Source organism: Phyllostomus discolor, chromosome 9, assembly GCF_004126475.2.
Source record: "Phyllostomus discolor isolate MPI-MPIP mPhyDis1 chromosome 9, mPhyDis1.pri.v3, whole genome shotgun sequence".
Taxonomy (NCBI): Eukaryota; Metazoa; Chordata; class Mammalia; order Chiroptera; family Phyllostomidae; genus Phyllostomus; species Phyllostomus discolor.
Window position 1 is genome coordinate 99,999,327 of NC_040911.2, and position 26,740 is coordinate 100,026,066.

Consider the following 26,740-nt stretch of genomic DNA (forward strand, 5'->3'; position numbering starts at 1 on the left):
ATCCACTCGGGAAATGAAACCAGCCGAGGGAGAAGGAACCCAAAGAGCAACTTGGATGACTTTGGACCTTGTGTTATCCACATGTCGTGCCATCCTACTTGGAGCTCACACCTTAATCACTGAAGACATACCCAGCGGTGCAAGGGGGGCCAGCCGGACCCGGAGAGAGCGCGTGGCCCCCAGAGTCGGACTGAGGCCGGGCTCAGCCCCCACGCTTCCATGTACCTCCGCACTGGGTGGAGTGGATTCCACAAGTGGCCCCAGTTCTCTCCCCACCTGTGTATCCATGCCGTTCTCCTTGTCCATTTATAGTTCATTTTTTAATTTTTATTTATTGATTTGAGAGAGAGAGACATTGATTTGTTGTTCTAGTATTGATACAGTCGTTGGCTGATTCTTGTACGTGCCCTGACCAGGGATCAGACCCCCAACCTTGGTGCATGGGGACGACGCCATAACCTACAGAGCCACCCGGCCAGGGCACCGTCGGGTCCTCTGGCTCTGAGTCCAGGCTCAGCTACTCTTTGGTCCGTCGAATAGGACGCCAGCAGTGGCTTGAAAAGAGCCTGCAGGATTGGCCTTGCTTGCTGTCACTCCTGCTCCAGTGCCCTCAGGACACGCCCACACAAGCCTCCCGCGGGATGGGAAAGAGCTGTGTCCCTGCGGCCGTCCCCAGCCGTGGGGCAGGAAGGGAGCAGGTCAGCTCCTTCACTCATCTCTCTCCCTTCCCTTCCTCGAGGCGCCTTTTATCCTGATGTGTTGGATTCCGGAGGGAGGATTGGTGGACAGGGGATACCCTCTTGTCTTTTTTTTTATAAGTTTCTTTTTTTTTCTTTTTTTTTTAAGATTTTATTTATTTATTTTTAGAGAGGGAAGGGAGGGAGATAGAAAGAGAGAGAGAGAGAGAGAGGCATCAATGTGCAGTTGTTGGGGGCCGTGGCCTGCAACCTAAGCATGTGCCCTGACTGGGAATCGAACCTGCGATGCTTTGGTTCGCAGCCCGAGCTCAATCCACTGAGCTACACCAGCTAGGGCTATACCCTCTCGTCTTAATGAAGTGCTGTGGAAATCCTCTCTCGTCAGCCAGCACCCCTTGCGGGGCGGGCACCCAGGGCCTGGCGCTCTAGTGGGGCAGGTGTGGGTCTGTGGGGGTCTTGGATCCCAATGTGGGAGGCGTGCTGCATTCAGGATGACTTCTCACTGACCTGACACCCACCCACTCAGGGCTTACATGCCCTCTTCTTCCCCCTTCCCTCTAGGGCTGGGGGCCAGTTAGCAGCGAGATGGCTTGGGAACTACCCAAAACTTACGCATCTTTTTATTTCCTTGCCGAAACAGCGAGCGTGCAGGGGAGCTGCTTGGCCCTCTGTGGCTGCACCATCTTTGTCCAATCTCTTGTGCCTTCTCAGTCTCGACAGTGTAGACCCCAGAGTCGGCTGCCTGAGCACTGCCCCCAGGAAGCTGGACGCCCCCCTCCCTCCTCGCTGGAGCCCAGGCCCCTTGAGCGCTTCTCGAAGGGTCGCTCACCCGGCTCCCGCGGCCCCTAACAGTTGTTCAGCGAATCTCTGTTGTCTTGTCCTGGATAGGCTGGGGGGCGGGCGAGAAAAGTGGGGAGGGGCGGCCTGTTCTATCGCTTCATAAATCTCCTGGGAATGTATCTAGTGGCCTCCCTGCTTTTTCACTTTTTATTGCGGAAGTAATTTCAGACTTCAGGTCTCAGAGATAGAAGAAAGGTGCTTCACTCAGCTTCCCCGTAATGTTAGCGTCTCACCCAGCCAGTGCTGCTCACCAAACTAGGGACCTTGTTCGAACCTCACCCGGATTTCTCTCTGCAGCTCCTGACCCTAATCACGCTGGATTCAGGGTTGTTGTGTCTCCTCCTCCTTCCATCTGTGAAACTCCCCCGACTTTTCCTTGTCTTTTAGGACGTGAGCACTCTTGACCAGGGCCGGTCAGCTACCTTGTGGGATGCTCCCCAGCTGGGGGTTGTTGGTGGCTTCTCACGGGGGACCGAGGGACCGAGGCAATGCATTTTTGGCAGGAGTGCCACAGAGAGGACGCACCCTCCTAGTGTGTCACAGCGGGGGTTTCCTGGTGTGGGCGGGTCGTTTCTGGTGACGTGAACTTGGAGCACTTGGGTAAGGCAGCATCTGGCAGCTTTTAAAGGGTGAAGTCTGCCCTGGCTGGCGTAGCTCAGTGGATTGGGCATGGGCTGCGAACCAAAGCATCGCAGGTTCGATTCCCAGTCAGGGTACATGCTGGGTTGTGGGCCACGGCCCCCAGCAACCGCACATTGATGTTTCTCTCCCTCTCTCTCTGTCTCTCTCTCTGTCTCTCTCTCTTCCTCTCTAAAAATAAATAAATAAAATCTTTTTAAAAAATCAAAAAAAAATAAAGGGTAAAGTTTGCATTGGTTTCTCCCAGATGACCCCAAATGGCCTTTTTTCCTTTTATATATATATATATATATATATATATATAATTTTTCAATTACAGTTTACATTTAATGCTATTCCGTGTTAGTTTCGGATGTATGGCCCAGGGGCCAGAACATCACGCCCTCCTGGGAGCGGTCCCCCTAATGTTCAGAGACCCGCCTGGTCCCACAGAGGAGTTCCCCTGCACTTGACCGTGCCCCCTCTGCTGCACTGTACAGCCCCGGGACTGGTCTGCAACAACCAATTTGTACCTCCTAATCCCTGCACCTTCTCACCCAGTGCCCCAAGCCCCTCCCCTCGGACAGCTGTCGATCTCTTTCTCTTCTGTGCGTGTTTATTTTGTTCTCCGGAGTCCACACGTCAGTGGAAGCATGTGGTATGTGTCCTTCTCGGCCCAGACCGCCTCTGTGCTGTCCCGTAGCCCCTCCTACCCACTGGGCCATCCTGGAGGGCGGGACCCTGTGGCAGTGAAGCACGCGGTCCCCAGAGGCAGAGAGCTCTCGATGCAAACCCTCGCTGGGACCCTCCGGGTGAGTTGTGGAGATTCCCTCTGCAGCCTGTCTCCTTTTCCAAAGGCCCTACCTCACAGGGTCGCTGTGAGGGTCAAATAAAAAAATAAATAAGAGCCCTCCACACAGTCCGTGACCCAGAGGAAGCCAATTACTTCATCTCTCTGAGCCTTAACAACTTCACCCCCGACCAGACAGAGTCCGCATAAAAGAACAACGGGGATGTGAAGGGCCGCATCGCGGTTCTTCCAAACCCTTCTTACTCCGTTCCTCCAAGAAGCTCCTGCTCAGAAATGAGCTCTGCCTCTCCTTTCTGCTTGTCTCCACGCCCGTGTTGTGCCGCGTTGCTCCCAGACGTGTCCGCCTTAGCTGCCCTCCATCGACGGGAGGGTTCTGTGAGTGCAGACACCTGCCTTTCCCGTCCTAACTCGGTCGGACCCCGGCTAGTGCCTGGGGTGGGTCAGGGGACAGAAATGCCAGCCACTCGGAGGACCACAGAATTCTCAGTCAGCTCCGTGTGGTCCTTCCGCAGACATCATTCCTTGCAAGCCACCTGGCGTCACAAAAGAAACACTTGATATAAATACTGAATGGACGGATGGCTGGATGAATGAATTCACCTTTGGTTATGCATAGCAATAACAACCAAAAAAAAAAAACAAATTTAACTTTTATCTTCTAGACTTTGAGTGCCTCTGCCAACAGCTAACTCTCTTCTAGGGTGGGCAGATGGCGGCCTGTACAATGAACAATTTAATCTTTAGAAAATGGAACAACTTTGCCAGCAAACTCCATTTTTCTCCACGAACACATTGTCAATAACATGTGCTCTCAAATATGTGGTGAAATTGACGACCGGGCCCTGATTTATGGAAACAACAACAAATTAAATGATTACCTTTCTCTCTCCTAGCTCGGGGTCCTTCAGACCCGCCGTGAATCCCCCCCCACCACCACCCGTGCTCTAATAATAGAGGAGGTCTAATTAAAATGCTTTGCTGGCTGATTGTGTGTGCAGAGCACAGGGAAGAGAGGAGCGTGGCCGGGGCATCTTAATTTAAAACCAGGGCGGGGAAGCGCTGCTGATGCGATAATGAAGATTAACTTAGGGAGCCTCTGGCTCTGCCTCCTCACACACACACACACACACGAGCCGATGGAGACAGAACCCTTCTCCGTACAGACGCTCTTGCGGCCACTCACTCACCCGCCTGCACGACATTTTCTTAGTTTGGGGCAGACTCGAGGCATGGGATCGGATGAAACAGAACGGGGTGGGGGTGGGGTGCAGGGAGAAACGGGTCCCTCCTGACAGTAGCTTCCACCGGATGGTGAGGAAATCACAGCCTGGCTCAGAAGGAGCCCCCAACCTGAGACCCCTTCCTCCTGGATGGGGGTTCCAACTCGTACACGGGTCAAGAACGTCTTTGAGAGTCTGGTGAGAGCCACAGATCCGCTCTCCAGAAACAACAAGCAAACAGCTGTGCATTTACAAACACACACACACAAGTTTGTTTTCAGTGTCACACGTCTCTCGTCCTCACCGTAAACTTGAACAACTCAAGTAACAATTGCTCCTAGAAATTCCATGCTTCGCCGGCTTTCCCGTAAAGCCCGGCCAAGGTTAAGAATTAATTGTTGGACTGAGGAGGCCTGTGGTTTCCTTAACCGCCCAAGTTCTGATTGTTTCCGGCTGCAGACTTCGGCCATCTGGTGCGGCCCACAGAGCCCTCCGCAGAAGGAACGCTTGTAAAGGCAAAAAATAAAATACATAGGTTTAAAAAAATTCATGGAAGTACAGTTATCAAAAATTAAAGACAGCGCTTTGCGATAGTGATACATAAAGCTCTTCCTGTGCAAAGTGGGCAAAGTAGGGTTCCAATTGTTCGTATGGAAAATAGTGCAACATCTAATAACTGGTAACACGAGAACTCACTGGGTGTGTTCCGTCCGTACCCGCCACCGGAAGCCCGCCTTCGCCCTACTCTGCGCATTGAGTTGCACGCTCAACACCGCGGCTAATAACACCGTCATTTCAAAGGAACGAGTCTGCCTGGTATCGCAAGATATTTGCCACAACTGTAACTCGACAAAAGCTGTGACATTTTGGTGACAATGTTGGTGCTACACATCGGGAGGATGCTCCTACTACTACAAGGTGGTGTCCACCTCCATAAGGGAAGGAAATGCAGAATTTCAGTTAGAGGTCGGTGAAATAAAAGATGTGATTCTTTTTTCTCCACTTGAGATCACGGATCCCGCGAATGCTGCGCACAGGTGTCACCTCCTCGTGAGGCTCCCCGGGCCCTTCTGGAAACGGCCACACTGGCATTCACAGCCCCGACTTTCTCATTATCTGGCTTCGCTGTCCTCGGAGCACGCAGCTTGCCTGCCGTGGGCACGCACTGGCACATGCTTTCTCCCCGAGTCCTCGCGGGGGTCTGCCTTCTGTGTGCGTGCCCGTCCTGGGGTCTCTGTCCGTGTGTCTTAACGTCCTCTTCTTACCAGGATGCCAGTCAGATTGGGTGAGGCCTCAGCTTAGCTCTTCAAAAGTTCTGTCCCCTGAGGTATGTGGGTGAGGACAGCAGCACAGGAATTTAGCAGGGGTTGGGGGTGGACACAGTTCCATCCATAACACCAGCTTCCTCGTCATAAATCAAGCCTTCGTCATCCTCATTCCTTCGACGTCAGTGGTTGCTTCTTGCGATCACCGCCCTGCCCCCGGCCCCAGCCTCAGAGGGAGCGGCAGCCTGTGGCCACAGGAGCCTTCCCTGCAAACTTCCCCTAACTCCCTTCGCCCAAAACAGAAGGGGTCCACCCTCCTGCTTCATTTGTAGCTATGCTGGGAAGGACGGAACATTTTATAGTAAATTTTGTAAGCGAGACACTTAAAATACATTCCCTTGCTTCCCAACAGCTGATTTGGGGGTGGAGGAAAGCCTTGAATTCCTTCCAGGAAACAAGCCCGGGTGGGTGTTTTTTCAGAGCGTGAGCAGCATCGCAGGTAGAGTCTGAGGAGGCTCCTAGGGGCAGTGTGGTCTAGTGGGAAGAGAAGTTCTAATGAGGGCAGGGAAGGAGTAAACAGAGGAAGGTTCAAATCCAGGCTGCACCTCCTACCAGCAACGGGGACCCTCCCTTCATTTCCCATGAGCCGGCTGATCCTTGGTGGAAAGGTCCTGGTGGAAATACCCACTTCAGGTGTGTCTCGGGGTCCCTCTGTACCCCACCAGCCTCCCGCAGCGCCTGGTACAAAGTGAATCCTCATTATCTAATAATAGCGACCGTTATTAGGACTGAAGTGCAATCCAATCAACACTCCACAGGGACCAAGGGTCTAGGATGCTCAGTTTGTATGGAAATGCGGTTGCTCAGTCGTTTATCTGAGATGCAACGAGACTGTTGGGTCTGGACGCGTAAATAAGGGCGGCCGTCTTTAGAAACAGCCGTGCATTGTGGGTTGGTGTGTGCAGCGTGCTGGAATTTAATCTACATAGAAATGCAGATTTGGGGGAGGGAGCGGAGAGAGACACGGAGACGGGGAAGGGAGTAGGACTGCTGTGGTGGAACTGAACAAGTCGTGTGTTCCACCGAGTCTCTGCAAGAAGGGTTAACTGATTAAATGGTAGTGATTGATCCATCAGTCAATCAATTGTGCACTAAGGCAACAATTCTCAATCTTGGTAACACATTAGAATCCCCCAGGAAACTTAAAAACCCAGTGCCCAGGCCTACCTCAGACCAAGCCCAGCACAGTCTCCGGTGGGGGGAGGGGGGGTGCGGCCCAGTGTGGAGCGGGGCCAGCATGGGGACCCCGCTCAGAGGCAGGAAGCACAACTGACAACTCCGTGCCACTCAGTGGCTGTGAACTTGGGCAAGCTGCTTCACAGTTTCCTTGTGGGTCTTGAGGGTGGGGTCAGATGTAAGTGGTGAAACACCGGGCTCTGGGACGGGGACAGTAACAAGTGCCCTCGGCATCATCATCCCATGGATGTGACGTTCGGGCCTCTGTGTCACCATTGGCAAGATGGTGGGGGCAGGGGGGATCCCTGAGGCCGCTCATTTCCTTTCTGTGATTCTACCAAGGCAGAGCAAAGGCAGAGGATGACGAAAAGCTCAAGTGTCTTCACTGAGCGCCACCCCCGGGCCAGGCACTGGGCTGGCATCTCGTTGAACATGGCAGTGAACACCCCTGCCCGCCCTCCTGAAGGCCAGTGGGAGAGGCGGGCTCCCAGCCAGGACTCACAAACACCAGAGCATTACTCACGACAAGTGGGAGGCAAGAGCTAGGCAATCTGGGGACCTCGTCTAGATTCTGGGGTAAGGAAAGGTCTCTCTGAGCACGTGACATTTTAGCCAGAGGATGAGGTGGGTCAGGATTTATCCAGGCAGGCGTGGAAGGACACCCCCAGCAAGGGGCACAGCAGATGCAAAGGCTGGGCTGGGGTGGGGGAAGTGGGGGCTTGAATTTTTAGGAGCTTTTGTTTAAAGCATAAACAAAAAAAATCTTTTTTTCTTAAAGCATTGCACGGGACTTGGACTTTCCAGAATGTTCTTTGGGCATTACTGGATAGAGTCAGATGAAACTAGGTTTGTGATACAGACAAATCTTGGCCTCATTGCAGTTCCTCTAGGCAATACCTGTGTGGGCAGCGGGGACACTTTCACTTCCTGGGCCCCTGGTTCTTCGTTCGCAAAGAGGAAACACTCACTCCCAGTCCATTGTGAAGATGGGTGATTATTACCAGCCATCAAATTGGTGAAGGGTGACAGTTACAATTCTGAAGCAATATGGTATGTTGGTGACAGAGGGACCCAGATTCAAATTCCAGTCTGCCACTTCCCCGACTTGTGATCTTGGTCCCGTCGCTTCAATCCGTCTGTCATTTTCCTGACCTCTAAAAAAGGGATTCGTAAGAGTTACCTTTGGGGATCAGGATACATGTAAGAATTGAAAGAACAGCAGTCAAGGTTCATGCAAAGAATAGGCACCCAATGAATGAAACCTATCATTGAAATGAAGGGAGCCCTGTGCTCAGTGGTTTGGGCATCGTCCCACAAAGCAAAAGGTCACCAGTTCGATTCCCGGTCACAGCACTTGCCTGGGTTGCAGGTTTGGTTCCACTCAGGGTGTGAACGAGGGGCAGCTGATAGATGCTCCTCTCTCCCATCCATGTTTCTCTCCCTCTCTTCCTCCCTCCCTTTCCCTCTCTCTAAACATAAATAAAATCCTTAAAAAGATACATAAAAATAAAGGACATGAAGGGAGACTCTTCTTAGAAAACGAGAGGTTTGGTCTGAATTATCTAAACACGCGTCTACCCACTCACCTCCTTTTCCAGTGTAGACACATCACGAGCAGGGCCGCCCTGGACCTCAGACCCTGAATCACAGCGGCGAGAAAAAGGAAACAAATAAAACACCCCTGCCTGTTTATCTCCCGTCCTCGGAAGGAAGGCCTGCCGTGCCTGTGAGATGGCAACCGCTCCCAGGGAGGCGGCAGCGACGTCCCCTCGCTGTGTCCACGCGGTGAATCTCGCCCGGTCGCCGGCCGGTTGCCATAAATAACACTGTGCCGCGCACTCCACTTAGAGAGGACGGGTCCCGCCGTGAATCACGTCGTCGGCACCGCGGACTCGAGGCTGCCCGGGTGGTTTATGGGCGTGTTTGCCGGCGTCGGACCTCTTTCAAACCGTTTAAGTGCCCTTTTGGAGTGCGCGAGCGTGGCTCAATGCAAGTGGGGACAAGAAACCGCTTCCTTTCCCCCCGTCTGCGGCCAAGCGCCCCACGCAAGCAGATGGGAGGAGCATCACGTGGTCAATACCTGGCTGCCAAGCATGACCTCCTGACCTTGGCTCCACCCCGGGGGTGTGTCGTTCTGATAGTGACCCGCCCTTTCCACCTCTCCCTGGAGAGGACAAAAACAGCTGGGCATGTTTGCAGTCCTTGTCATTTTTCGTTGACACAGCTTCCCCAAGCAATGCGCCTGCAGGAGATTCTAGCTCGTTCCATCGACAGCGAGAAAGGCTGGCTGCAGAAGAGGTTTCGAAGCCAGACAAACCGAAGTCGAAATGCTGGGCTCTCTCACTTGCTCACTGTCTGACCCCAATTACATTTCCTCGCCAACGCAAGCCTGTTTGCTCGTCGGTAAATGGGGACCGTGCGATAGTCTGTCAGGCATTATTGTGGAGCCCCGAGTTGATAATGAGCACTTAATACGACGGTGGGTACCAGGACTGCTTTCTGCTCCCCTCTTAATATCCACCTCCAATGTTTTGAGATGCTATTTTATCCTTTTTTGTGCATATATAAAAAGGGAGAACTTCCCTTAGCTTCACATCTGAGCTGACAACTGATTTCTCTTCAACATTGGTTAATGTATGAACCAAAGAGCCTCTCTTCTGCTTATTTTTTGAAATCTCCAGAAAGAAAAAAATAATCCATTTCCCAAGACCCGGTGATTACTTATTTCTCGCACATAAGCAGAATTTTATATGTGTATCTTTTTATTTATTCGACATCTTCCTCCACGGCACTTTTAAGGGACTATATTGTCTGCAATGCAATAAAATCATGAAAGAAAAAGAAAGTCATTTTTTTAAATCTACATTCTATTGAGTATTTATTGTGGGGGCCAGGCACCATTTGTGGAAGATACTCTTGTTATTGTGACTTTGAAGGATGGGAAACTTGGGCTCCAAAGGGGTGAGTCGCTTCCCCTAATGGCCCACAGCTAGTGAGCGACAGAGACAAAGCCTGCACAAGTACACCAGAGGAACCGAGAGAGAACACAAAGAGAAATTGGTGGGCACCAATGGAACCTTGAGAGGAAACACAGTTGCTAAAGTTGGGCCACCAGTTTGCCTCTGAGCTTCCCAGCAGTGAAAGAAAAATGGACCCCTGATCCATCCCAAGACTGAGTGTTTGCAGCAGGAAAACGTCTATCAGGATTTCAGAATACACGAAGCTCTCCTGATACTTGGTGTCTGCCAGAAACATCCTGCAAAACTTTTGTGATACTGGAGGGTGCCAAAAAGACAAATCAGAGGTTCCCATGGTAAAACCAAATATTTAAAGCAGAAATCATTTCTTTCTCCATGTGTGTGTGTATGTTTCACTTAATGCCGAGCTCCATCCCTTTTTAATAATTACTCGATCCAAGCTCTGTCAAAGCCTCACACTGAGAAGAGACTCGTGGTAAAAGCTGGTTGAGGGGAGGGAAGAGGAAAACGCCCCTCTTGGCCTTCTCACGTTTATTTAGACTGACGTACCTTTGGTCATAATTAGGGATAACTGGGCAGCTGTTAAGACTCCACAATCCCATCATTAGTTGTCCAGAGAGTTTCCTAGGGCAAACCCTCCCGCCGTGCCTTTTATTCCTATTTCTCAGCTGCTCGCGTAGCCTGGAGTGGAAGAGTGTGCTCGAAGGAGAAGCTTTTCTGCTGCCACGGAAATCTTCCGAGCTGACACTCCAGGACACACATGACACCGACTGACAGCACGTGCCCCACTCTCAGGAGACCCCGTGTTCTTCCTGACATTTTTGTTGTTGTGGTTCTCCAAGACGTCACCCCGCTTCTGCCAGTTTCACGCAACAGCCGTTTTGCACGTGGTCGTGATGAGGCCTTAAGCCATCTCCAGGGTTGCCCGCTAAGTAGACAAAAAGGGAACGCATTTGCTTAGTGATTTCCCATTCGCCCGCCCTGTTGAACACTCGAAGCTGGCGAGGCAGGCGGGAGGCCAGCGTAGAAGACGTTTGCTCTGGACCGATAAGAACCCGCAGCGAAACCCTTCGCCAGCTGTGGGGAGGTCGGCAGTTGGCTGGGTCATGCATTTGAGATACGGATGATTTATCACAAGCCGTGCTTTCAAAAGAGGAAGTTCAAAAGTTGAGATTTTTTTTTCCCGTGTGTCAATTATGACCCGCGTGCTATCCGTCTTTAACTGTTCCAAGGAGAAGACGGGCAAGACCAGTAATGTTGCAGCATCGCCTCCTCATCTTCAAGGGTCTAACCCAGCACCGCCATGGACAAAGAATCTGTGGTCTCGTGGGTACAGATCTGACATCAGGAACAGTTAGCTCGGTGGTTAAAAGTGGAAGCTCTGCAATCTAGAAAACGTGTATTCCGATGGGTTGTCGGAATATTCCAAGCCACATATTTTCATGGTGCCTTGGATAAGTCCCTTTAACAACCTAACCTTCGGTGTTGTGCCCCGTGATGTGGGGACGCCTTTGGATGGCTGAGATGATTAATGGGAATGACACATAAGTGGTGGGTCCACAATGAACACTTGTGGGCATTCCGGATACACCACTCGCACCTTCTGTCCCTGGCGCAACCTCTCTGAGGTTCGATAGAAGAGAGAAGAAGGCTCTCTCCCCATTCAGAGGCTCAGCCCCTTCCTTCTCTCAGGCTTAGTGTGTGACCTCCCCCTCTGAGAGCAATTAGTGCCGTTTCAGTGACAGGAAATCTACTGGGAAGAAGGGAATTAAGAAAAGGCAAAAACACCAGATAACGTGCAAAAATATCCACCTCCTCACAAGAAGCTGTGTCTGGTGTATAAAGAGTATCCGATGCGTTTAAGCGGAGCTTTTATTTATTCGAAGGAGTGGAAGGGGTCCACCTAAGTTTGAGGGCTTCCGCACACAGAGATTTCTCCTAGGAAAAAATTAGGAGAAGCGTTCATGATGAAATTCAGCCATGTAGGTAAGTCCATTTGGATTTTCAAATTGTAAAATCAATTTGGAAAAATATGACCTGCAGGTTTCTCCCAGGATTACACGGTTAAAAAATCACTTGTCTCCAATTCTACTCCGCTTCCTGGTCACGGTCTTCCTTAGAGACGCCCTCTATACACGTGCAGCATTTATATTTCACTCCCTTCTTTTCTGTTTTAAGAAGTCCTGAATGACGAGGCGGGCGCCCTGGCCCACCACTTAACCACCACGGGAGCCAATTTTCTAAACCCCCTTAGCCTCAACCTCTTTATCATCGGCTGCTGGTATTTGTCCAATGTATTTTAGAAGACAATGCTATGAACGTGCTCTGGGAAAAAAATGTAAATCGCTTCAAAACAGCAGAATAAATTATTCTTTGAAGTTGAAAGTACTAAGCAGATGGCAAAGCTTCTTGGTGCCCACGTATGTTTCCTCGGGCTGGTTTTTCTAGCCTCTTCTCTTTTTACTTTACGTGTGTTCTAAGTTGTCTCCGACAGAATTAGAGAAGTAAGGATTCCAGATAATTCTTTTTAAAAAGATTTTATTTATTTATTTTTAGAGAGGGAAGGGAGGGAGAGAGAGAGAGAGAGAAACATCAATGTGCGGTTGCTGGGGGCCGTGGCCTGCAACCCAGGCATGTGCTGTGACTGGGAATCGAACCTGCGACACTTTGGTTCACAGCTGGTGCTCAATCCACTGAGCTACGCTAGCCAGGGCTCAACACTTTTAAAAAATGTTTTCCCATGTTGGAATAGATAGACCTCGGATTATTATCATAAAGGCTTCACTCACACAACAAATGTTGGTCAGGTCCCTACTGCACGCCAGACTTTGGCTAACGTGATTGCAATGCTGCCATGATGGGCAGGCTCACCGTCCCCGCCTTCCTGGGGTTTATGGGCCGGTACAGGGGGCAGACACTAAACCTACAAATACGTGTGTCATTTTGTTTATAAACTGCGAGAAGTCCCACAAGGACAACATAAAAGTGCAATATTATTTTTTAAAGAGCTTAGTCGAGTCCAACGGGCAAGAACCGACTTCTCTGAAGCAGTGCTACTTCCACGGAGACTTTACGGATGAAAGTTGCTCTCAGAACAAAGAATGGGAGGAACAGCATTCTAGGTGGAGGGAACAGCACCTGCGAAGACCCTGAGGCAGGTTTTGACTGGCTGTCAGAAGGCCAGTGTTCTTGGCACATTTCAGCAAGGGCAGAGACCCAGGCAAGGTCAGAGAAGTGGCAAGGCCCAGAAAGTTCTGGGAAAACAAGGGGTTTCTCTCTAAGCGCAGAAGAGGCCACTGAAGGACACGCTGGGAGGAAATGGGCAGTGACGGCTTCACTGTGATTCAAGTTCTCCTAAGCTCACTCTGTCTGCCCCACAGAAAGGGGTGGGCTGGACGCAGACAGGAGGAAGGGGCCCAGTGAGAGGTTATGACAGTCATGGGGGACCAGGCGCCCAGGCCCGAGCCGGGCTGATGCGGTTGGAGCCGCACCTCGAGTCTGCAGAGGAATGCGATGACTGGGTGTTAAGGATGACCCACCTTTCTGGCCGGAGCCACTTGAGCAGTTTGGGTTTCATTTCCTGCGAAGGGAACTGTTGGAGGAGGAACACGCCGGCGTGGGAGAGTTCAAGCGCCCTGCTTTTGAAAAGGTGACCTTGGAGGCCCTTGGAAGGTGTTCACACAGGGGGGTTGGGAAGCCCGTTCTACAGACGAGACTGGAATCACAGGCAGATGCGTGTGGGTGGCGTGCCACCTTAGCGAACGGGGTGCTGCTGCGTGGGACGGACTTGGGCAGAGCAGCGGCCCTGGCCCTCGGCCGGCCCAGCACGGCCAGTTCCAGACACGCATCCTACACTTTCCCCTCTACTACCCAGACACTTAGAAAATAGATCGAATGACCAGCCTACCACATGATTTCACAAAGAAACCGTCTTAAGCTGTGACTCTACAGCACAGAAACTCGCTAGAACAGGACTTCTCCGGCTGGACTGAGCGTCTCATCAGCCGGGCATTTTGCGGCAATACACACTCTGCGTCAGCACAGCGGGACCGGCCCGGCATTCTGCGAGTTTCTGACAGGTGACAGGTGATGCCAGGGACCCCACAGGGAAGAACAAGGTCCTCGGAGGGATAGTGAGGGGCATCCGGCGTGGGCAGGTTCCTCCTACGTGGGATTCCCCAGGAACGGGTCAGCGGTACCAGCAGACCATCTGGGGGCTGTGGAGTGGGCCTCCCGAATATCAGCTGCACCCACGCCAGGCACGACTGGACTTCCTAAAAAGTCAAAGACTCCCACTAAACTTCCAAGTCAAACGTAGTTTCTCTCGGTTTGCAAGGTAGCCGCTTTATTTCAGGACAACGCAGCGTGCGTGGCATCGTGCAGAAAAGGCTTTGGAATCGTGCAGAAAAGACCTTGCGTTCAAATGTCAAGTGCAGTTGGATGCTAGTCCTGGTTATAGAAATGTCTTCCACCTCAGTCAGTGGTTCCGAACAATGAATAACTTTGTTGCCTCCCCCGGGGACCCTGGGCAATGCTCGGAGATGTTTTAGGTTGTCACACTCTGGAGCAAGGGGCTGGTGCTGGAATCTGGCAGCTAGGGGCCAGGGATACTGCTCAAAATCCTGCAATGCACAGGACAGCCCCCACGACAAGCGATTCTATGGCCCAAAATGTCCAGAGTGCCACAGCTGAAAAATCTACAGAATTTCAAACATGAGGGACGACCACCCTGTAAGAAACTCCCACGCGTTGCAAAGTCCTCCCACCCCCAGCTCCTAAGCGTTAGATGCTAGCGGCGTGCCCACCATGGCGGCCGTCACCCAGCACGCCCCGGGGACGGTGTGCGGCTCTGAGGACAGCAGTGCAGCGTGGGGAAGGAAGAGGGCAGGTGCCACTGAGTGAGGCCAAAGGGGACGGAAGCACCAACCGAAATGACTTGCCACGAGGATTACAAATTCTGGCAGGGCCAAAGGAAAATGTACGTAATCCTGCACATCTGTCGGAGGCTCTGTAATTAATACGGAATAATTACATCTTCTCGCCTGGCTCTCCCTCACAAACTCGACTTAATGAACACTGCCAATGGCTTGGTAGATATGTAATTAAAATTTTTATTTATTTCCGTTTTATTTTTACAGGAGTAGCTCAGCGTGTTAGAAAAAAAGAGGGGGGGGGGAAAGCCCGTGTTGCAGCCAGGCTTGGCCCCAACTACCATTTAAGAGGCAACCAAGAGTCTTCGCTCTCTTTTTTCCCTTAATTCATTCCACAGGCTTCATCCCGGAAAATGAGAAATAAAAGCTCCGGTTGTCATTGCCCTCCCCTGCGTTTTCTAGTTTTCATTTTCTGCCAGGGTTTCATCTTTAGACCTAGAGAAAAATTAGGTGTTTCCTCTTTTAAAATAAGGAATAACAAGAAAGGGGGTAGTGTCCCAAGATTCAGGTCTCCTGTTTACCATTCTCTTCTGGTACAGGAGCACTGACCTTCCAGAAAAGTCGACCACACCCATCAATCACGGAGGGATAGGAGGAGTTCTCTCAGATGGAAATAACATCATGGCCGGGTTTTAACAGAAAGACACTTGGATCTGGAGTCGAGCTGAGTAACTGCACAGATGTTCTTGGGGAAACGACTCTAAATTATTAATAATGCCAGTGGTTAACACTTTGGTACACCAAACCGTCACAGACAACATTAAAAGCAGTGATTTAAGAGACCAAGAAAAAAAAAAAAAGAAAGAAAACCCGAATCTCAATGGCCTTTCCCAGCCAGGTGAGCCCAGCCACATCCCTGGCTACGCAGTCCAGGTGCTTTTCCCTCCTGCGACGCGGCCTCGTCGTGCTGATGGGAGGTCAGGGGCAGCCTTAGCGTGAGTGGCATCAGATAAACTTGGAAAATGTCAAGTTGTCACCACAACGGGACCCTTTCCTGCTGAGACTCAAAAAAAGCCAAGTAACACGAGTCCAGAATCTCAACCTGAGATCTTAGGAACAGATCAGCTTCCTTGGGTTTTTGCACAAGGGTCTGTCCTGCGGGAGTTTTCCAGGAAACGACACTCATGAATGTTTGGGAGTGTTCTGTAGGGAAGGAGCGTTTTGTGTGTCGAGCAAATCTGGGGGGGAGCAGTGAGTTACATAAAGGCCTGTCGTGCTGTGTTCCGTTTCAATTGCGGGATTTCTCGGAGTCTGTAATATGCTTTGGTGTACTGTGAACTTCCAAAGAGGAGACTATGATATAAGAAAATGATTTGCTTTCTCCTTGCTCCCTTTCCCAGACCAAACCTTGTCCTGAGAGAAACCCAGAGACAGAGAAGTTTGGGTGTTGATCTAATCTGTCACGAGTTCAAGAAAGTGATGGATGACACAAGGTTCTATGAAATGGGTACCACGTTAATACCATGGTCGGGGGGAGGAGGCGAGGGCTTCAAAGACCTCATGGGAAACTACACCCTTCCCCAAGTCCATCCCGTTTTACAGAGTAAGGTACTTGCACCCTTTAGGGAAGACAGGCATTTGTCATATTTTTCCCATTAATTTGAGAGAGAGAGAGAAATGTTGATTTGCTGTTCCACTTATTCATGCACTCTGGTTGCTTCTTGTATGCGCCCTGAGCTGGGATGGAACCCACAACCTTGGTGTATCAGGACAACGTTCTAACCCACTGAGCCACCCAGACAGGGCCTGTCATGCTTTCCTCTTCCTCTGCCCCTACCCTTTTCCTACGTTCTCCTGACGTCATTGCAACTTCCGGCCTCTGCTTTCTCTCCCCTTCTCTGACCCATCTCTCTCCCTTCAACCACGCGGCCATCCTTCAGCTTCCCAGATCTGCCAGTGGGTTCCGGCCAAGTCAAAGGAAGGACAACTAGCTTTTGTCTCTGAAACACAAGCCTTGTGTGGAAGGGAATGTCGCCTTCCACCGACAGTGACCGTCTGTCATCTAGACAGGGTGGCACCTGAAGAGAGCACAGGGGGTGTCCACAGGGGAAGGCCTGAAGTTTAAGCCACTCTCTGCTGTGTGACCTTGGACAAGTCATGAACCTCTCTGAGGCTTTTTTCCCTTTATTTTTAAAAGGAGATTCTTGCAAGGGTTAGTGGTCATATATGTACAGTCCCTGGTATTTGGTAGGTATACAGTAACTGGTTGCTAGTATTAGAGTCATACTGTGCTTTACACATCGTTTATATTGCCGGTTATGGTTATTTTGCGCATAATTTCTCTATATGCATCAAATGTCATCTAATCTTCAACTTGTCTTTATTCTTCACATGGCAATGTGGAAATTTTCCTTTTCCAGAAGAGTAAATGTATGTTGGGCCAAGGTGTTTTTTTCCTCGCTGAAATGAACACTGCCACTAAATCAGCAATTTCCAACCTTTTTCATCTCATGGCACACATGAACTAATTACTAAAATTCTGCAGCACACCAAAAATATATTTTTTGACAATCTGACAAAAAAGGGTGTCATTCTGATTAATTTATAAAATAATAATAGTAATTACCTACCCTTTTTACTCTAAAATGACTTTTTTAAAAATCAGGTGCCTGTACTTGTATATAAGGATTTCTGGTACCAAGAATAAACCAATCAGATGCAATCTTTCTATGCGACGTGACCAATAAGATGCAACTCTATTGTTTGACCTATATATTTACGGTTCAGCGCAGGGCATTCACGCCAGATGGCTGTTGTTGTGTTGGCTGTTGTCATGTTTTTATTTCATAATCTAAGGGAAAAGAGGTCAGTGCCCCTGACTAAGTAGTCAGGTATTGCATGCTTTAGAAGTTCTTGTGGCACCCAGTTAAAAATCACTGCACTAGATAATAAGATATAAACAAGGAAAACCACCTTGTTTTAGGAATTATACAGATATTAGAAATTATATTAGAAATATATTATAAATAAGTTATATAAATACCTATATAAGAAATTATAGGCATTTTTACAGTAATCCAAGTGGCATATAACCTGAAAAAAATTTTACTTCACCCACCTCCCACAGCAAAACCCACTTTGAGTAGCACTTCCTCACCACAAAAATGACCTTATCTTTTTTTATTTTTTTTATTTTTCCATTTCTGTTGTCATACAATATTATATCAGTTTCATGTGCACAGCATAGTGATTAGAGTTTTACATAACTTCTGGCAAGGGTGTCAAATTCATCTTCACCGGGGGCCACATCAGCCTCGCGGTTGCCTTCCAAGGGCCGAATGTAATTTCAACTCCTTAACAGTTAAGGAGTAGGTACATTTATAGAGTCCTAAAATTATTTTGGCTGGGAGGCTGATGTGGCCCCTGGTGAAAATGAGTTTGACACCCCTGACTCACGGAATACTCACCACTGTAATTCTAGTCCCCATCTGGAAAAACGGTCCTACTTCTGACTCAAGAATCCCACACTTAGGAATGTAAGCTTGTGCAAATACGACACACTGAAAGGCTTTAACTCAAAGATGTTCCTCACAGTGTTCTGTATTACTGAAGGAAATTGGATACAAATGAAATGACATCAGAGAAGGGTTCGGTAAACTCTCACAGTCCGTGTAGGAGACAGAACTCACACAGCTCTGGACAATGAGGCTTGCAAGTGAAAACACAGGGAGAGAAATATTACACAGTGGGCAATTACAACTACATAGGCCTAGCAGAGATGCACAAAGAAAACACTAGAAGAAAATTCAGTAGCATGTGAAGAGGAGCTCTCCCTGGGTGGTAGGGCCAAGGGTAAAATTTTGTGTGTTTCAAAGTGCTTTATGATTTTTTTAAAATCATGCATTGTATTTTTATTTTTAATGGCAGCTAAATGCACATAACAGAAACTTTATCATGACCTTAATCATTTTTAAGTGTATATTGTTGTGCAACCACCAGCAGCATCCATCCCCAGACCTCTGCCGTGTTGCAAAGCTGAAACTCTGCACCCCTTAATGAGCGGTTCTCCACTCCCCTGCCCCCCAGAAAGCCTGGCAGCCACCATTCTGCTTCATGTTCCCCTGAGTGTGACCACGCTGGGTACCTCACATCCTTAAAAGGATATTGTGTGTGTCCTCTAATGACTGCTTTATTTCCACTTAGCATAATATCCTCCAGGTTCACTCGTGTCGTAGAGGGTGTCAGAATTTCTTCTTTTTCGAAACAGAACAATATTATTCCACTGTAGGGATAGACCACATTTTGTGTATCAGGCCGTCCACCGATGAACATTTGGATCGCTTCCACCTTTTGGCTGCTGAAAATAATACCGCTGTGAACACAGTGTGCAAATATCTCTTCCCCACATTATCTTTTAAAGTTTTTTTTCCCCCTGAATTGGCTCTTCCTTCCTGTGTCCCATCACCGGGTTCTGTCTGTCACACACCAGACTGGACTGTGTGACTCTGTGCAGAAGGTGAATACCAACAAAACGCTCTAGGCGGACAATTTGCTGGCCTGGGGGAAATGACACCGGGAGCTCTGCCTCAGACAATAATGCATGTCTTTTTGTTGTTGTTCTGATTCCCGTTACAGGACAAATGCCTTAGTTTCAACTTTCCAGCCTGGATCCCCCTCACACTGAGTCCTTCGCTGCACCGCCCCGCTTCCGACATTGAACTCCTGACACCCTGCTCCGAGAAGACTGCCAAAAAAACCCAACAACAACAACAACAACAACAAAAACCACCCCAGCCATTTCTCTTCATCCTCACTAACAATTTGGTAATGAAGTATTGATTTCCACTTCTCTGCTTATGGACGATATTAGATTTTCATTGATAAACTGCAATGGGGCTGTCTCATCTCCAAGGTCCTCTTTTCACTGTCACGAGAAAACAAAGTGCCACTGAAGAAAAATAATGCCTGAGAACACTGATGTCCTTATTTTGTCAGTTTGTAACATTGGACAGGAAAGGGTGGGGGGAGTATCAGTCTCCATAGTTTAATGTCCAAGTGGGCTGCACTCGATGGAGACGCCTGGAAGCTTACTTTTTCATGGTAATGTCCACTTCCTATTTATAACCCCTCTGGGAACGTTTGTCTAAAGGAAATGTTTCTGTTCAGTGCAACAATTACGGTTGCACCTGGATTGCCCAGTCCTGCCCCTGCACTAGGGAGCCATTCATCACCGCAAAGTGGAAGAATTATTAAGTTAAACCAGACTTTGAGCCAAGAAAACCTCTGAACGATGTTCATCTTCTGTGAAAGTTGTTCAAATAGTCAGGCTTAACCATGTTGTTGCCAAAGACTTTTTCCCCCCGTGCAGTGCCAGGCACCTTTATTATCATCACGCTCTTCTCATTGGTTTTTTTTTTTTTTTTTTTTTTTGGTTTTTTTTTTTTTTTTTTTAATAATAGTTTCAAGCCTGCACCACTGTCATATGAGACCTGCAAATTGGGAGGATGGGGGGGGGGGGGGCGCTTGGTGAGATGCCGAATCGGAGAGGAAGCAAGAAGATGAGATCATGGCAGGGTGGAAAGTTCAGCCTTTTCTGGTAATCTCTTTCTGCTGGGCCCGTTGTTTATGGGCGCGGAAACACAGCTGGGCTTCAGAAGCAACAGAAAGCATGAAATAGGGTGTCCATTTTAAATGTGTTCCTGCAACTTTTTTCATTAAAACTTTGAGGGCCCAATTTTAATTTGTGGAATATTCCCGTTAATAATGAGATCTAATTAAGACATCCATTAAAAGCCCGTTAAAGTTAATTTAACGTAAAAATTCCAATAGAACTGTATTAGATTTTCTCCATTAAATTAACGTTATGGATTTTTAACGGATGTCTTAATTATACGTTATTATTAACAGGAATACTGTATTACACAGATTAAAATCAGGTCCTACGTCAACGTGGAAAAGCTAAGAGCATGTTTTAATATTAAAAGTCTTGCATACCTAGCGCACACTCTGGAAATGCGAGGGGTACGTCTGTTTGCTCTCGCTGAGCATTTTCTATATGACTGAAAGCAACCTATCGTAGATAAATCCATCACTGCGTTTAAACAATGAATTTCCTTATTCTCAAAGGACAAATAGGTCTGGATTGTGTTCTAACCTGCTACTCGGTGATGGGTGAAGTGTTTAAACTGTTCTAGGCACAACACTAAGAACTAGATGATTGTGAAACAAAAGAAATATTTTTGTTGTTGTTGCTTTAATGACCAAGGTTATCACACACCAAAAAAAAAAAAAAATCTCAACACCAAGAAAATGAAGCCAAATATACCCCGTTCACCATTTCTCATGGAGGCCGCCTGTTGGAATTGTTTTCAGAATTTTGACATGATCCCTAAATTCAACATTGGGATTAAAAAAAAAACTTCTTATTTACCTCCTAGGGAAAGTATTGCCCTTATGCCACATATAATAGCAAATTGCTTTTTTTATGGCGTGCATAACCTAGATGGGAAAAAATATGGCGCTTCGGGGAAGGAGGGAAAAAGTAAATGAAGTTCCAGGAATGTCATTCTGAAGTAATGAGGCATGGACAGAAAATACACCCCTCACATCATCGGATTGAGATGGCAGTCGAAATAGCTTCATCGAGGTGTCAGCTCTCATCCATCAATCAATCACCCACAAGGAAACATCGCCACAGTACAACGGGGCGGCTTTTATGGGATTTACTCATGGGCACAGGGAATCGCGGCTCAAATGTAGTTCTGACATGAAAAGCAAGGTGCTGATATTATTTTTTATGATGGGAGGATCATAAAGTGAATTGAGAACAGCGAGGTCTGTCTTTGCTTAACCTATTCAACCAGAAATGAACGGAGCTCAACTGGAAAGGCATAGTCCTGGGATGGGTGAAGATTGAAGGGTGGACTGTACTGGGCCCTGTCCTTCGAGAATGAAATTCTATTAAAGGGAAATCAGTGCATTAGCATTGAGGTTCTTGAAGCTGTTAGAAACCGCCCGCTCCGACCCAGGGGTATTCGACAAAGTTCCAGAATTCAGATTCTGCCACAGAGTCCAAAGGCAGATTGTGAGCTCTCATTCCAACCCTGGGGGTAGGGGCAGGGGGGGTGGGGGACAGTACAGGGCTCGACTCCGTGGACACAGTTTCCCTCCTAAGAAAGAAAAAAATAATAATAAATCCTCTGCTTCAACATAGAATCTATACGGTTTTGTTAGTGCGATTTCTACGGAGGGGCGGGGTGGGAGGCGAGAGACAAAAATATTGATAAATTTGGTAAGACTCATGACTCGTCACTTGGTAACCGTAAATGTCACCGCTGAGGGACAGCTGCTCCTGTTCTTAGAAACGAGATCTGGGCTTGTGCTGTGAAATACACACAAATTCTTAGCATATTCCTAGAGACCAAGCCTGTCTTCATTTGGCAAGCCCTGTGAGGCTTCTAGAAACTTCTTTCTGGAGGAAAAAAAAAAACCCTAAATAATATAAACTCAGGAGAATGTTTTTATCTGCACTCATGCCATTCTTTTCCTCCCCGTGAATGCATGTAGCTCTGACCCACTGGAACGTTAGAAACGGAAAGGAAGATGACGGGCAGATCCCACGGGAGTACCTCATTTGGCCGCTGACCCCCGGTATCAGAGCTCCGGGAGAGACTGCCTTTCCTTCCCCGCCCCTCCTTCTAGCTAAGGCCACCCATCAGCTGCAAATGGAGATGTCCATTGAGAAAACTGCATAGACACATTTATGTGTTCCGTATTCGGCCCCATTTTGCAGTTCAGCAAATCCACCCAATAGACAGCATGTTAGAAAACACTGGGATCACCAGGCGGAACAGCAAACACAATGGGTCCAGAAAACTCACCCAAGGAAGTCTTAGCGGGCAGCTACGTGTGCACAACAGGGTGGTGGGTGCCCTGGGGCACGGCGGTGAAGAGCTCACACACGCCCGGGTCCTCTAGGTGTCTGCGGCAACTCCGAGAGACACGGACACCAGCCGCGGGCGGAGGAGCTCACGTGGGGTCCCACTTCCCTTATGTTACTCGTGCTTGATTTCTGGTTTTCAAAATAATATTTCAGAATAGGGGGTTCTCCTTCTGAAAAGCATACAAGGAGGAAATAGCTTAAAAACAGGTCAAGGCCTAGAAGCAGAATATAATCAGAGAATAAATTGAATAGCCCAGGCAGTCCCCACAGAACTCCTTTGAGGTCACCAACAGATTTCTTAAAACTCCCCCCCAAAATGTGCACGCTTAGTTGTCTGAGCCTTGCATAATTAATGTCACAGGCACAAGCCACTGAACACAGTCAAAATGCAGAAAACAAACAAGTGTGCAATGACTTATTTGGGAAGGATTTATGTAATTCTGGTTAAGCCGTGAGGGGGTGTGCGTGAGTGCATGTTGGATTTCACTGATATTTCCCAGGGTCCACGGAGAGGAACACAGTAGGAGTCTACAATTTTCGGAAAGTTTTCACAGTCAGTCCAAAGATTACAAGGCCTTCCAAGGTGCTTGCATTCTGTGACTTCTCCGTCTGTCGTTCCCCAGGTTATTTGCGTCCAAACCTTTTTCGTCGGGTTTCATTTTCCAAGCTTATTAAATGTTTCTGCTTTTAAAAACCCCATTAAAATGTCATTTTCGCATTATCTCCTATTCTCTCCAACAAGAATAGAAGTGTGTTGAAAGCTAAAACACTAATAATAAGGAAATAAATTGGAGGCTTTAAACACACACATGTACATCTCTAGTTCTAAAAATCAATACAAGTGTATCTATTTTGAAAATGCATTAGGCAAAAAAAAAAATCACAACTGAACTTTGGTTTATGTTTTTTTTTCCCCTCTGTGAGATGTCAAAATGCTAATTTCACTTTCTCTTTTCCAAGACTTTCTCAAAATATCCATGAAATACTTTTAGGCAAAGATGGAGCAGGAGAAAGAGATACAAATCCACCCTCCTCAGACTGAGAGACAAGCATTGTCTCTCAGTAGGCAAGCATTAAACGTTTGAAACTCATGAATCCTCTTTAGAATTTCTGCAGGAGAACTTTACCTCTTCACCCCAAGCACAGGCCACTTCTCTCCTGTGGTTTCCTGTGGCAGAGTCAGAGGCCAGGAACATACACGATGTCCAGGCTAGAGTTCATCTCCTTCCGCCGGTAACGAGCAATGGGCTAAGGGGCGTGCGTGTTTCCCCAAAAATTATTCATGCGCCAGGCAGCCCAAAGCTTCAGGGAAAACTGGGAATGTTTTATGGACTAGACAGGGGCTGTTTTTTAAATGCTGGCACCAGGTGGTACGCTAGTTCTGCAAGAGGACCCTGCCTGTTTCCTTTGGAAAAATAGACGGCGAGCAAAACGGCTCTCCCCACGAATGGCACCTGATATGGCCCCTTGTCTCACGCAAATGATGTTGCCACTAGCCATGTGATTCTCATCAAGGCCTTTCAAAAGGACCATCTGTCTGAGGGGGAGCAGATTAAATATCCACGGCCCTTTGGACGGTGTTTATTTGCTTAAAACTGCTTTTGGAAGTACAAATAATAACTCTCTTGTGAGAACTCCCCAGAGAAGTTGAAAAATGTGAACAAATGCATTACTTAAAAAAAAAAAGATCCACCACTCCCTCACCTCCTCCAGAAAATAAATTTCAATGTGTTCACGGAATTACCTCGAACCCGAAACCTGCATTAAGGTGTCAGTCCCCAGGCAAGGCTTTTCCGGTTACAGGACTTGAACAATCACTCGATTATCTCTCCGACGTGAAGACTCTTTTCAGTAATAGTTTCACTTTTTAAATGACCCACATAACATCCAGGAATTATAAATGGGTATGTGTATTTTTTTAAATACCCAAAATTAAACTGGTCTGCAGGGAAGAAGTATAAACTCCCTGTTCTGCATTGAGATAAATACTAGAAAAACATTTCAGTGTTAACAATATTTCGGGCTGTAACACATCAGATGCTACAATGAGCAATGCAAGTCCAAAAAAGCTTCCATACGAAACAATTCTCATTTGGCTCAGGGTTCTTAAAATGTCGTGAGAGCTCGGGAGACAATGTACTTTTTAGTCTCTGACGGACTGGTATCTTTCTGATCTTTTCTGATTTTGATTCCTAGCAGCCAGGCACTGTCAGCGTGAAATCATCAACTCCCACAACCCTTTAAAACCAACGATAGTTGATCACGCACAGCCTCTGCACGGGTCAGCCTGTTCTTACCCTGCAGAATGCTTGTAGCTTTTTAGAAAACTCCACATCCACCATGTTTATGTTGCATAATTGCCGCTTTACATTAATTCCACGTTTTTTTTTCCCCTTTTCAAAAAGGCAGTGGGGGAGGGCGGACGGAGTGAGTCGGGAGAATCACATTCATCCTCGCTTTGAAGGAAAGTGTGTATTTGCCAGTGAAGAAAGGCAAACCCATTTTTATATTAGGAAAGCAGACTAGTCATTTTCCAAAAAAAAAAAAAAATGATGGCAACCATAACCTGTCGAATGTTCCTGTGCAAGCGCACTAATTTTCTACCGCCTGCATGCTGTAATATAATAATACATTTGCCTGTATCCTCGGAGGAGAAACCAGGCTGTTTTCCTTGTGTACGATGCAGCCTGGATGGCTGGGAACGTAAGCCTCCCGTGCATTTTTATACTGTATATATTTGTATATACTAACTATATTGCCATGTATGAACACAGATTTTGTTATATTTGCTTGTTTCTGTTTCCTACCAAACTGGCCCACAATGGGGATTCTTTTGTATAGAAGAAAAAAAAAAATATGCTTGTAATTTTTCCTGATCATTCTCTTTCAATAGCTTATGAAAGAATTAGATCTGAGTTTACAAAAGAAATTCTGAAACCCAAGTTTGTCTGTGTGCATGAGCCCTGTCCGGGTGCCGGGTCTGGGGAGGGACCAGCAACCTGGTTCAGAGTTTTTCTTTAAAGGCATGCTCCACCCCTTGGGAAAACCTCACACTCATCCGTGTAGAATTGCCCTCTTTGTATTTTATCTAATAGTGCCTGAAAAAAAATTTTTTAATGTCTTCTTAGAGGAAGAATTCATAATTGTCAAAATTTGAAACATTAGCTTAATTTTGTTTTTATGACCTCGCAATTCTTCTCTTTATTTATTCGGTCGCTGCTATAATGGGGCCCCAGGCCATTCCCGACATCGGCATGTTCTTCTTCTGCATTAAGGATGTTTTTAAAATTACGGAGATTATTGAGCCAACAGGCTGTTTTAATCAAAACCATGTTTCACTTGTTTTTGATGATTATAAATGGTCCTTGCAATGAAGGGGAAAAAAAAAGTTTTCTGCCAGGAAAATTATACCACCCTGTGGCCAAACAGATTCATCACAGAGAGGCATCTGTGCCCACTTTTCTGGGATCTGGAAAATTCTTCCCTTGGCGGGCCACATTACCTGGGCTCCCCGTCGCCCTGAACGTCAGCGCTCCGTGCAGCGACTGTTTGCAAATTTCCGAAGGCTTGGCCGCCTGGTCACAGCGCCCGCGGACCGTAAACAGCCCAGCTGACAATGACGGCTTTGCAGCTGGAAAGAACCGCAGGGATTTTTTCAGAAAAGGTGCTCCTGCGTGGTGTCCCTCCGTGCCACCCTGCTGTCATTGCTCCTAATTAGACACAATCTGGTCTTGCTACCCCGTATCACTTAAATCAGGTTAACAGAAACATTTGGATCAGCCCCTTGCTGGATAGAAATGACTTGGGCTGCATTCAAGATGCGTGCCTGTATATCATGCGGCAGCAAGGAAATTATCTCTAGAAGGAGAGGGGTTTTTTTTTTTTTCATATAATTTTACCAGTGGAAATAAATTCCGATGGCGGAGATGAAGAAAACCCTTAAATTATATCACCGAAGCCATTATTTTTTACATCTAAAGAGGTTTTTTTTTAAAAGAAAATCATTCTACTTTGAGAATTGTAATTAAAACCCTCAATAATAGTACTTCTCTTAGCTATTGTGGGAAAAAATAATAACAACACACTCACCAAGGTGAGGTGGAGCCCCTCATTTCCATCAGAAAGCGTTCTATAAGTGTATTATTTACATTTTCCAACATGATAACTCTTTTCCTTTGTGACAAAAAAATAGTCTTTTTTTTTTCTTCCCACTCAGCAGTTATTGGAAATAGACTGTTTCCATCTGAAACCTTATCATCAT

General features: G+C 47.6%; 1 protein-coding gene across 1 annotated transcript in view; it reads left to right on the top strand.

Annotated features, from left to right (window-relative positions):
• The window catches only part of TSHZ2 (teashirt zinc finger homeobox 2), a 407,162-nt gene extending 384,886 nt beyond the window's left edge, over nucleotides 1–22,276 (top strand). Inside the window, exon 3 of the mRNA XM_036009972.1 lies at nucleotides 19,173–22,276. The gene's annotated coding sequence lies outside the window, so the exon portion shown is untranslated. The remainder of the gene's footprint in view (nucleotides 1–19,172) is intronic.
• The last annotated feature ends 4,464 nt before the right edge of the window (nucleotides 22,277–26,740 follow it).